The following is a 12,205-nucleotide window of genomic DNA, read 5'->3' as shown; positions in this document are numbered from 1 at the left end:
GTTTGTCGACTGACGAAATTACAGACCGGGACACCGGGACACAAATGGCGACCGGGACACAGGGAATATAAATGACGACCGGGACACTCAAAGAGAAATTACAGACAGGGACACCGGGACACAAATAACGACCGGGACACAGGGAATATAAATGACGACCGGGACACAGGGACACAACTACAACGGGGACGCCGGGGGCACAGGGGGGATATATAAATGACGACCGGGACACAGGGAATGTTCGATTAGCAATCACCATCAACAAAGCTCAAGGGCAATCATTAGAATAATGAGGTTTAGATCTGAATACGGATTGTTTTTCCCATGGACAATTATATGTTGCATGTTCAAGAGTCGGTAAACCTGACAATCTACTTATATGCACCGACAAGGGGACGGCGAATAATGTTGTATATTCGCAAGTTTTACGTAGTTAAAAACATATATATATATATATATATATATATATATATATATATATATATATATATATATATATATATATATATATATATATATATATATATATATATATATATATATATATATATATATATATATATATATATATATATATATATATATATACTAGCTGTTGGGGTGGCGCTTCGCGCCACCCCAACACCTAGTTGGTGGGGCGCTTCGCGCCCCCCCAAGCCCCCCCGCGCGCGTAAGTCGTTACGCGCCATATTAGTTACGCGCCATTGTAGTTGTGTCCCTGTGTCCCACCTGTGAATATAGATAGATTTATATATGTGTTTCAAACTACGTAAAAATTGCGAATATACAACATTTTTGGCTTTCCCACTACTGGGAGCTTTCCGTTTCCAATTGCCAGCAATTGATCTGAAAATGTTTGACCAGAGTCATCGTTTTGCAATCGGACACGCATATTTGTAGTTAATTTTAATATTTTTACGTGTGCCAATAAATTAGAATTTTTCAGGCAAGCATTCATTTCGTCTGCAGGAGTTAAACTACGTAAAAATTGCGAATATACAACATTCTTGGCTTTCCCATTGTCTGTGCATATACAAAGCCGTATGTACTAATAATGACGTCATATGCAAACGCTCTTTTTACAAACAAACAAACATGCATACACACAACTCGTTTTTATATAGATAGATGGATAGATAGATACAATACAAATTAACTGCGTAAAACTTGCGAATATACAACATTTTTCGCTGTCCAATTGTCGCTGCATATAAATAGATTATCAGGTTTACCGACCCTCGAACATGCAACGCACAATTGTCCATGGGAAAAACAATCAGTATTAAGATCTATACCACATTTTTCTAATGATTGACCTTGAGCTTTGTTAATGGTGATTGCAAATGCTAATCGAATTGGGAATTGCAATCTTTTAAAATTAAAAAGGCAGATCCGTTGGAATCATGGGAATGCGAGGAATAAGAACAGCCTCACCCTCAAAAGGCCCTGTCAAGATTGTGGCCTCTATTAGGTTTTCCATTGTTTTTTTTTTACGGCAAGTCGCGTGCCATTGCAAAGCTTTGGTGGGTTGATATTTCTTAAAAGTATTATTGGTACGCCTATTTTTAGCTGTAGCACGTGTGGTGGAAACCCTGAAAGATCCATGGAATTTAAAAATTCAGATGGATAATTAACCGCTTCATTTGGTTCCAAAACTGTGTCGACTGACTTGTAAAGGACTGCCTGGTCTCGAATCTTGGTCAAAACAATATTGTTGATTTCGTGGACGTCTATATTTTTGGGTGCGAGAATCGCTCTTTCACTTAGCCATTTATTATTTTTTTAATTTTTTAAAATATTCGGAAATACTTTTTCAATCAATTCATTTTTGGACGTCACTAAATTACAGAAATCAGCAGGTAGTTGTATACGTCCTGAAATTGAGTCTATCGTATCATAAATGTCTTTTTGTTCCGACGTTAACTTGGAAATGTTATTTTGTACATACGACAATAGATCATTCGTACTGTAACTTTTTTCACGATCCAATTCTACACATGGCGAAACAGCAGCGATACGGTTAGGCGAAGGCATTCCCAAATCCTGAAGAGGTTTGTTTGCCATACGTACGCACAAATCTTCTATAATAACTAAAGTGTATTTATGAATTTCTGATGTAAAATCAAAAGTCATATCTGACGTCTCTAACTGTTTTCGATGGAGTATATCTTCGGACATTTTTGACTTATATTTTTCCCATAACTCTGTAGGAGCTGATGGAGAGCAAGTTGTTAAAATGATGCCAAACAATGCAGGAATTTGACTTGGGGTTGACGTTTCGCACTAATGGGGAATATGGAACAACCCACTGGTTATCTACTTCGATGGTGGTACCGTTGCCATTGTAGGTTCTTCAGTCATTTTACAATTAGAAATTTCTCTTTCAACGGTCTTCTTAGAATTAAAACTTTGTCTTTGAACGATATTCTTAAATACCTGTATCCTGGTCGTCATTTATATTCCCTGTGTCCCGGTCGTCATTTGTGTCCCGGTATCCCAGTCTGTAATTTCTCTTTGAGTGTCCCGGTCGTTATTTATATTCCCTCTGTCCCGGTCGTCATTTGTGTCCCGGTCTGTAATTTCTCTTTGAGTGTTTTTTCTTTTTAGTATTTTTTAGTTTTTTACATTTTTCCTTTTTTCAGTTTTCTTTTTCTTCTTTATTTTTCAGCTTCACTATGAAATAAATATCGCCGAACCTTTGTTTTTTTAACTAAAATCTGGTAGGCATTGATGACCTTATCCAAGTCAAAATCCCAAACCCAATCATCATCGCTATCATTTTCAGTTTTGATATGTTTTGACTCTCGCTGTCCAGGTGGATCTTCATCTAACTGCGCGGTTTTGCGTTCTTTAGCCTCAAGCCTGTTTCCTTGCTGTTCTTTTGATTCCTCGGCACGCTTTCTTTTCTGACTTTCTCTATCAGCAGCAAGTTTTTTGGCATAGACTCTTTGAGCATCTTCATCGGCTTTTGCCATTGTAAGTTCATCAGTCATTTTAAACTTAAACATTAATAGATTTCTACGTGAACATATATGTCTTAAATATCTTTAATGACGTCACCGTCATAGCAAAAATGACGACAACTAACTTCATGACGTCAGCCGACACAGAAACATGACGTCACCTGATCCACAGATAGACACACAGACAGACAACTTATTTATATATATACTAGCTGTTGGGGTGGCGCTTCGCGCCACCCCAACACCTAGTTGGTGGGGGCGCTTCGCGCCCCCCCCAAGCCCCCCCGCGCGCGTAAGTCGTTACGCGCCATATTAGTTACGCGCCATTGTAGTTGTGTCCCTATGTCCCACCTGTGAATATAGATATATATATATATATATATATATATATATATATATATATATATATATATATATATATATATATATATATATATATATATATATATATATATATATGTTTTTAACTACGTAAAACTTGCGAATATACAACATTCTTTGCTGTCCCATTGTCTGTGCATATAAATAGATTGTCAGGTTTACCGACTCTTGAACATGCAACATATAATGGTCCATGGGAAAACAATCCGTATTCAGATCTATACCTCATGATTCTAATGATTGCCCTTGAGCTTTGTTGATGGTGATTGCTAATCGACCATTCCCTGAGTCGCCATCGTCATTTATATATCCCCCTGTGCACCCCGGCGTCCCCTTTGTAGTTATGTCCCTGTGTCCCGGTCGTCATTTATATTCCCTGTGTCCCGGTCGTCATTTGTGTCTCGGTGTTCCAGTCTGTGATTTCTCTTTGAGTGTCCCGGGCGTCATTTATATTCCTTGTGTCCCGGTGTCCCGGTCGTCATTTATATCCCCCTGTGCCCCCCGGCGTCCCCATTGTAGTTGTGTCCCTGTGTCCCGGTCGTCATTTATATTCCCTGTGTCCCGGTCGTCATTTGTGTCCCGGTGTCCCGGTCTGTATATACATTCGTTTTTTAGTTTTGTTTTTCTCCTTTATTTTTTTCCTTTTTTCTTTTTTTTCTTTTTTAGTTTATTTAGATTTTTAGATTTTTTAGTTTTTTTATTAGTTTTTAGATTTTTTGTAGTTTTTACCATTTTTTTAGTTTTTTTAGTTTTTTTTTTTTACTTATGTCCTGGTCGTCATTTATACTCCCTGTGTCCCGGTCGTCATTTGTGTCTCGGTGCTTTGTTGATTGCTAATTTATATTATATTTATATTTATATTTTTTATATTTATTAATATTTTTTTAGTTTTCTTTTTCTCTTATTTTTCAGTTTTTTCCTTTTTTTTAGTTTTTTCTTTTTTAGTTTTTAGTTTTTTTTTGTTTTTTACCTTTTTTTAGTTTTTTTAGTTTTTTTAGTTTTTTAGCTTTTTTAGTTTTTTTATTAGTTTTTAGTTTTTTTTTTAGTTTTTGCCTTTTTTTAGTTTTTTCAGTTTTTTTTAGTTTTTAGTTTTTTACCCTTTTTTAGTTTTTTAGCTTTTTTAATTTTTTTTCTTTTTAGTTTTTTTTGTAGTTTTTACCTTTTTTAGTTTTTTTTCTTCTTTTGTATTAGTGTGAAATAATTCAGACGTCATATGCGGACAAACACGACGTCACTCGACAGACAGACAGACAGACATAACCCACAAACAACTTATTTTTATATATATTTATTCATATTTTTTTAGTTTTCTATTTCTCTTTTATTTTTCAGTTTTTTCCTTTTTTTTAGTTTTTTTCTTTTTTAGTTTTTAGTTTTTTTAGTTTTTTACCTTTTTTTAGTTTTTTTTAGTTTTTTTTAGTTTTTTAGCTTTTTTAGTTTTTTTATTAGTTTTTATTTTTTTTGTAGTTTTTGCCTTTTTTTATTTTTTTCAGTTTTTTTTTAGTTATTAGATTTTTACCTTTTTTTAGTTTTTTTTAGTTTTTTAGCTTTTTTAGTTTTTTTTTTCTTTTTAGTTTTTTTTGTAGTTTTTACCTTTTTTAGTTTTTTTCTTCTTTTGTATTAGTGTGAAATAATTCAGACGTCATATGCGGACAAACATGACGTCACCTGATCCACAGATCCACAGATCCACACACAGACAACTTATTTTTATATATATAGATATATATATATATATATATATATATATATATATATATATATATATATATATATATATATATATATATATATCTATCTATCTATATATATAAAAATAAGTTGTCTGTCTGTGGATGGATCAGGTGACGTCACCTGAAAAAACTGGATCAGGTGACGTCAAAACTGAAAAAACTAAAAAAAGGCAAAAACTACAAAAAAAACTAAAAACTAATAAAAAAAATAAAAAAGCTAAAAAACTAAAAAAACTAAAAAAAGGCAAAAACTACAAAAAAAAACTAAAAACTAATAAAAAAGCTAAAAAACTAAAAAAACTAAAAAAAAGGCAAAAACTACAAAAAAAACTAAAAACTAATAAAAAAAATAAAAAAGCTAAAAAACTAAAAAAACTAAAAAAAGGTAAAAAACTAAAAAAACTAAAAACTAAAAAAAACTAAAAAAAAGGAAAAAACTGAAAAATAAGCTAAAATAAAGGTAAAAACCAATAAAAAACTAAAAAAAAAACTGAAAAAACTAAAAAAAGGCAAAAACTACAAAAAAACTAAAAACTAATAAAAAAAGTAAAAAAGCTAAAAAACTAAAAAACTAAAAAAACTAAAAAAAGGTAAAAAACTAAAAAAAAATAAAAAATAAAAAAAAAATAAAAAAAGGAAAAAACTGAAAAATAAGCTAAAATAAAGGTAAAAACCAATAAAAAACTAAAAAGAAAAAAAGGAAAAAACTAAAAAAAATTTTCATCTAAAAAACTAAAAAAAACTAAAAAAGGTAAAAACTAAAAGAACTAAAAAAGAAAAAAATAAATGACGACACTCAAAGAGAAAGCGACCAGGACAAAAGGAATGTTCGATTAGCAATCAACAAAGCACCGGGACACAGGGAGTATAAATGACGACCAGGACATAAGTAAAAAAAAACTAACAAAAATAAAAAGAAAGTAAAAACTACAAAAAAACTAAAAAGAAAAAAACTAAAAAAAGGCAAAAACTACAAAAAAAACTAAAAACTAATAAAAAAGCTAAAAAACTAAAAAAACTAAAAAAAGGCAAAAACTACAAAAAAAACTAAAAACTAATAAAAAAAATAAAAAAGCTAAAAAACTAAAAAAACTAAAAAAACTAAAAAAAGGTAAAAAACTAAAAAAACTAAAAACTAAAAAAAACTAAAAAAAAGGAAAAAACTGAAAAATAAGCTAAAATAAAGGTAAAAACCAATAAAAAACTAAAAAAAAACTGAAAAAACTAAAAAAAGGCAAAAACTACAAAAAAAACTAAAAACTAATAAAAAAAGTAAAAAAGCTAAAAAACTAAAAAAAATAAAAAAATCCAAAAAAAGGTAAAAAACTAAAAAAAATAAAAAATAAAAAAAAACTAAAAAAAAGGAAAAAACTGAAAAATAAGCTAAAATAAAGGTAAAAACCAATAAAAAACAAAAAAGAAAAAAAGGAAAAAACTAAAAAAAATTTTCATCTAAAAAACTAAAAAAACTAAAAAAGGTAAAAACTAAAAGAACTAAAAAAGAAAAAAATAAATGACGAGACAAAAGGAATGTTCGATTAGCAATCAACAAAGCACCAGAACACAGGGAGTATAAGGCAAAAACTACAAAAAAAAACTAAAAACTAATAAAAAAAATAAAAAAGCTAAAAAACTAAAAAAACTAAAAAAAGGCAAAAACTACAAAAAAAACTAAAAACTAATAAAAAAGCTAAAAAACTAAAAAAACTAAAAAAAGGCAAAAACTACAAAAAAAACTAAAAACTAATAAAAAAAATAAAAAAGCTAAAAAACTAAAAAAACTAAAAAAACTAAAAAAAGGTAAAAAACTAAAAAAACTAAAAACTAAAAAAAACTAAAAAAAAAGGAAAAAACTGAAAAATAAGCTAAAATAAAGGTAAAAACCAATAAAAAACTAAAAAAAAACTGAAAAAACTAAAAAAAGGCAAAAACTACAAAAAAAAACTAAAAACTAACAAAAAAAGTAAAAAAGCTAAAAAACTAAAAAAACTAAAAAAACTAAAAAAAGGTAAAAAACTAAAAAAAATAAAAATAAAAAAAAAACTAAAAAAAAGGAAAAAACTGAAAAATAAGCTAAAATAAAGGTAAAAACCAATAAAAAACTAAAAAGAAAAAAAGGAAAAAACAAAAAAAAATTTTCATCTAAAAAACTAAAAAAAACTAAAAAAGGTAAAAACTAAAAGAACTAAAAAAGAAAAAAATAAATGACGAAACTCAAAGAGAAAGCGACCAGGACAAAAGGAATGTTCGATTAGCAATCAACAAAGCACCGGGACACAGGGAGTATAAATGACGACCAGGACATAAGTAAAAAAAAAAAACTATCTATATATATAAAAATAAGTTGTCTGTGGATCTGTGGATCGTGGATCAGGTGACATCACCTGAAAAAACTGGATCAGGTGACGTCAAAACTGAAAAAACTAAAAAAAGGCAAAAACTACAAAAAAAACTAAAAACTAATAAAAAAAATAAAAAAGCTAAAAAACTAAAAAAACTAAAAAAAGGCAAAAACTACAAAAAAAACTAAAAACTAATAAAAAAGCTAAAAAACTAAAAAAACTAAAAAAAAAGGCAAAAACTACAAAAAAAAACTGAAAACTAATAAAAAAAATAAAAAGCTAAAAAACTAAAAAAACTAAAAAAACTAAAAAAAGGTAAAAAACTAAAAAAAACTAAAAACTAAAAAAAAACTAAAAAAAAGGAAAAAACTGAAAAATAAGCTAAAATAAAGGTAAAAACCAATAAAAAACTAAAAAAAAAACTGAAAAAACTAAAAAAAGGCAAAAACTACAAAAAAACTAAAAACTAATAAAAAAAGTAAAAAAGCTAAAAAACTAAATGACGACACTCAAAGAGAAAGCGACCAGGACAAAAGGAATGTTCGATTAGCAATCAACAAAGCACCGGGACACAGGGAGTATAAATGACGACCAGGACACAAGTAAAAAAAAAATTAACAAAACTAAAAAGAAGGTAAAAACTACAAAAAAACTAAAAAGAAAAAAAAAACTAAAAACTAATAAAAAAACTAAAAAATCTAAAAATCTAAATAAACTAAAAAAGAAAAAAAAAGGAAAAAAATAAAGGAGAAAAACAAAACTAAAAAACGAATGTATATACAGACCGGTACACCGGGATACAAATGACGACCGGGACACAGGGAATATAAATGACGACCGGGACACAGGGACACAACTACAACGGGGACACTGGGGGAAACAGGGGGATATAAATGACGACCGGGACAAAAAAACTAAAAAGAAAAAAAAACTAAAAACTAATAAAAAAACTAAAAAATCTAAAAATCTAAATAAGCTAAAAAAGAAAAAAAAGGAAAAAAATAAAGGAGAAAAACAAAACTAAAAAACGAATGTATATACAGACCGGGACACCGGGATACAAATGACGACCGGGACACAGGGAATATAAATGACGACCGGGACACAGGGACACAACTACAACGGGGACACCGGGGGAAACAGGGGGATGTAAATGACGACCGGGACACCGGGACAGGGAATGGTCGATTAGCAATCATCATCAACAAAGCTCAAGGGCAATCATTAGAATCATGAGGTATAGATCTGAATACAGATTATTTTCCCATGGACCATTATATGTTGCATGTTCAAGAGTCGGTAAACCTGACAATCTATTTATATGCAAAGACAATGGGACAGCAAAGAATGTTGTATATTCGCAAGTTTACGTAGTTAAAACCATATATATATATATATATATATATATATATATATATATATATATATATATATATATATATATATATATATATAATATATATATATATATATATATATATATATATCTATCTATATTCACAGGTGGGACATAGGACACAACTACAATGGCGCGTAACTATTATGGCGCGTAACGACTTACGCGCGCGGGGGGGCTTGGGGGGGCGCGAAGCGCCCCCACCAACTAGGTGTTGGGGTGGCGCGAAGCGCCACCCCAACAGCTAGTATATATATATATATATATATATTATATATATATATATATATATATATATTTACAGGTGGGACACAGGGGCACAATTACAATGGCGCGTAACTAATATGGCACGAAAAAAAGCTAAAAAAGAAAGAAAAACCTAAAAAGAAAAAAACTTAAAAAAGGAAAAAGAAAAAACAGCTAAAAAACTAAAAAAGCAGCAAAACTGAAAAAAGAAAAACTAAAAAAGAAAAACTAAAAAAAAAAACAATATCTTTATATATAAAAATAAGTTGTTTGTATATATGTTTGTTTGTGGGTTTGCATATGACGTCATTATAAGTATATAAAGCTTTGTATATCACATCATTATAAGATGACACTACAGACCGAGACACCGGTACACAAACGACGACCGAGACACAGGGAATATAAATGACGACCGGGACACTCAAAGAGAAGTTACAGACCACAGGCTAATACAGAAGGTATGAAAAGAAAGCTTGCCGGGGAATCACAACAACAGCGTGAAAACAGGCTTGCGGCTAATAGAGAAAGTATGAAAAGAAAGCGTGCCGAGGAATCACAACAACAGCGTGAAAACAGGCTTGCGTCTCAAAGAGTAATCAAAAGAAAGCGTGCCGAGGAATCACAAGAGCAACCTGAAAATTGTCGCCTGGCATTCAGGTACAGTCCAGTCGATGATTATAGCTTGAGTAGATGTGTTCAAATCAGGACTATGTCTAAAACTTGGCAAGGCCTTGAAATTTAATGGTTAAACAATGGGAATGTGTTGCGCCTCAGGAAAAGTTAAACTTCCTAAACTAGCTGCACCACCAGAGCCATTGAAGACTTTGCTTACTGGAACTACGTAAGAATCAAAGCGTTTTTGTCAAACATCAGAAAATGTAACTCGTGTTTCCAAATGACGTCGTTTGGTGCCCAAATTGAAAATCAAGATCAGTTTATGCCTACTTTCAAAGTAAAAGGGCAAATTTATCATAGAGCAGGGTCCCTTCTACCATTCTGAGGCGAGAATCATAAATTTTTACAACTGTACTTCATCAGTGATAGAAATTCTGAATTGAATGCACGTTGAGAAATTTCTCCCGGCGTTGAAAGGACTATCGTTTCCCAATTGCATTTGAACGTCGAAAACAGGGTAAGTCAGTCGACGGCCAACCTACCATCTTCAAAGATACCACGATAGGAAGACTCTACACCATTCACCCCAATCAACATGAATGCTTCATTCTCCGCCTGCTTTTGGTGAATGTACCCGGTCCGACGTCCTTTGAGTATTTGAGAACTGTAAACGGTATTATACATGACACTTACCGTAGTGCATGCCAAGCTCTGAATTTATTGGAGAATGACCAACAATGGGATAACTGCATCAATGACGCGTGCGAAACATCAACTCCAAGTCAAATTCGTGCATTGTTTGGAATCATACTAACAACTTGCTCTCCTTCAGCTCCTACACAGCTATGGGAAAAATATAAATCGAAAATGGCCGAGGATATACTCCATCGAAAACGGCTAGAGACGTCAGATATGACTTTTGATTTTACATCAGAAATTTATAACTACACTTTAGTTATTATTGAAGATTTGTGCGTATGTATGGCAAACAAACCTCTTCAGGGTTTGGGAATGCCTTCACCTAATCGTAACGCTGCTGTTTCAACATGTGTAGAATTGGATCATGAACAAAGTTACAGCACGAGTGATCTATTGTCGTATGTACAAAATAACATTTCTAAGTTAACGTCTGAGCAAAAGGGCATTTATGATAAGATAATGCATTGTGCCGATAACAACGTTGGAGAAATTTTCTTTTGAATGCGCCAGGAGGTATTGGTAAAATATTTGTGATAAAATTGATTCTGGCATCAATTCGAACAAAAAATGACATAGCGTTGGCAATTGCTTCGTCCGGAATAGCCGCAACGTTGCTGCCTGGTGGAAGAACTGCTCATTCCGCTTTGAAATTGCCTCTGAATTTGCATTCTACAGAAACTCCCACGTGCAACATTTCCAAATCATCTGGGATGGGTAAAGTATTACAGCAATGCATACTTATTATTTGGGACGAGTGCACAATGGCACACAAAAAATCACTCGAGGCTCTAGATCAATCGTTGAGAGATGTGCAAGGGAATTCGAAACCCTTTGGCAGCACACTGATATTGCTTGCGGGAGATTTCAGGCGAACATTACCTATAATACCTAGATCAATCCCTGCAGACCAAATGTTTGCTTGCCTGAAAAATTCTAATTTATGGTCACACGTAAAGACATTAAAATTAACTACAAATATGCGTGTCCGATTGCAAAACGATGACTCTGGTCAAACTTTTTCAGATCAATTGCTGGAAATTGGAAACGGAAAGCTCCCAGTAGACTCAATTTCAGGACGTATACAACTGCCTGCTGAATTCTGTAATTTAGTGACGTCCAAAAATGAATTGGTTGAAAAAGTATTGAATGTCGTTAAAGAAAAAATAGTTAAAATGTCGTTAAGAAAAATACAACTCTGGACTACGAAAAATATCGAAAAAGGGGAGAGGCCAAAAAGTTGGGGGAAGGGTATTGGGAGTCCCTTGGAGGTGGGACATGGGTGACCATAAGTCCCCTCTAAAAGAAGTTTTGGCATAAGCACTCATTCCCATGGTAAAATTATGATACAAGCGGTTACAATATGCCAATAGATATGCCAATGTTATAGATACTGTCATATAAGGTTCAATACTATTCTATTAGTCCAATTTGAAATCAAATGAAATGATTTACTTTCTTTAGTTAATCATGTTCAGATAAGTATTTGAAAATGATATACCAACTGTATTATGCTAATGATGTATCGCTCGTACAGTATACTCGTGTCAGTAGGTCAATGACCCGAATGCCTAAACATGGGTGTATCCCTCGTGTCTGGAACCCTAACACTACTGTTGTTGGAGCGGAAAATGATGAACTACAATAAATTCATGGATTATTTTGAGATGGGGCTTTCAAACGAAAGTAAAGAGCAATAGTAAAACCTAAAACATGTACTTTAACATTGTGAAACTTATCGTCAACTATATTTGATGACATAAAGATTAGTCTGTGCATGGGTTAACAACTTCTGATTAAAATTTTAAGAATCAAACCAAAAAGGGATAT

At 31.8% G+C, this 12,205-nt stretch overlaps 1 protein-coding gene and 1 long non-coding RNA gene across 2 annotated transcripts in view; one reads left to right on the top strand and one right to left on the bottom strand.

Annotated features, from left to right (window-relative positions):
* Positions 1-12,205, bottom strand: part of LOC136033102 (uncharacterized) — a 52,883-nt gene that overhangs the window by 24,543 nt on the left and 16,135 nt on the right. The window lies entirely within an intron of this gene.
* LOC136033104 (uncharacterized) overlaps positions 6,663-12,205 on the top strand; it is a 10,705-nt gene continuing 5,162 nt past the window's right edge. The window contains exon 1 of the long non-coding RNA XR_010618852.1: positions 6,663-8,053. This is a non-coding gene — a long non-coding RNA (uncharacterized LOC136033104). The remainder of the gene's footprint in view (positions 8,054-12,205) is intronic.

Source organism: Artemia franciscana, chromosome 11, assembly GCF_032884065.1.
Source record: "Artemia franciscana chromosome 11, ASM3288406v1, whole genome shotgun sequence".
In the NCBI taxonomy this organism is placed as follows: domain Eukaryota; kingdom Metazoa; phylum Arthropoda; class Branchiopoda; order Anostraca; family Artemiidae; genus Artemia; species Artemia franciscana.
This window is presented reverse-complemented; position numbering and strand designations above follow the sequence as displayed.